This window comes from Teleopsis dalmanni, chromosome 1 (assembly GCF_002237135.1).
Source record: "Teleopsis dalmanni isolate 2A chromosome 1, ASM223713v2, whole genome shotgun sequence".
NCBI lineage: Eukaryota > Metazoa > Arthropoda > Insecta > Diptera > Diopsidae > Teleopsis > Teleopsis dalmanni.
In genome coordinates, this window is record NC_051846.1 from 139798881 (window position 1) to 139800225 (window position 1345).

Here is a 1345-nt window from a genome sequence, read left to right on the forward strand (position 1 = left end):
AATATATTAGATATAATATATATAAATATTATAATAATAATATATAATATAATATAAAATATAATAATAATAATATATAATATAATATAAAATGTAATAATAATATATAATATAATATAAAATATAATAATAAATTAAAATAAAATATAATAACAAATTAAAATAATATATAATAATAAATTAAAAAAAATATAATAATAAATTTAAATAAAACATAATATAATAATAAATTAAAATAAAATATCATAACAAATTGAAATTAAATATAACAATAAATTAAAATAAAATACAATAATAATAAATTAAAATAAAATATAATAATAATATAATATAAAAAATAATAATATAAAATAAAATTTAATAATATAAAATAAAATTTTATAATATAAAATAAAATATAATTATAATATAAGATAAAATATAACAATAAATTAAAATAAAATATAATAATAAATTAAAACAAAATATGGTATAATAATGTATAAAATAAATAATAATGTAAAATAATAAAATAAAATAAAATATATTAAAATTAAATATAATAATATAAAATAAAATATAATAATATAAAATAAAATATAATAATATAAAATAAAATATAATAATATAAAATAAAATATAATAATAAATTAAAAAAAAAATATAATAATAAATTTAAATAAAACATAATATAATAATAAATTTAAATAAAACATAATATAATAATAAATTAAAATAAAATAGGATAACAAATTAAAATAAAATATAATAATAAATTAAAATAAAATACAATAATAAATGAAAATAAAATATAATTATAATATAAAATAAAATATAACAATAAATTAAAATAAAATATAATAATAAATATAATATATATAATAAATATAAATAATAATAAATATAATAATACTAATAAATAAATCATAATTATATTAAAATATAATATAAATATATAAATATGATATAAAATATATATAATAAATATAATATAATAATAATATAATAATAGATAATAAAATTAATATATATAATAGATAAAAATATAATTATAATAAAAATTAAATATAATAAAATATATATAAATATCATAATTAAATATCAATATAATAAATATATAAAATATATAAAATATATAAAATAATATAAATATTATATATAATATAATATAAATATTATATATAATATAATATAAATATTATATATAATATAATATAAATATTATATATAAATAACATATATATTATATATATAATATAATATAAACATTATATATAATATAATAACAATATTATATAATATAATATATAATATAATATAAATATTATATATAATATAATATATAATATAATATAAATATTATATA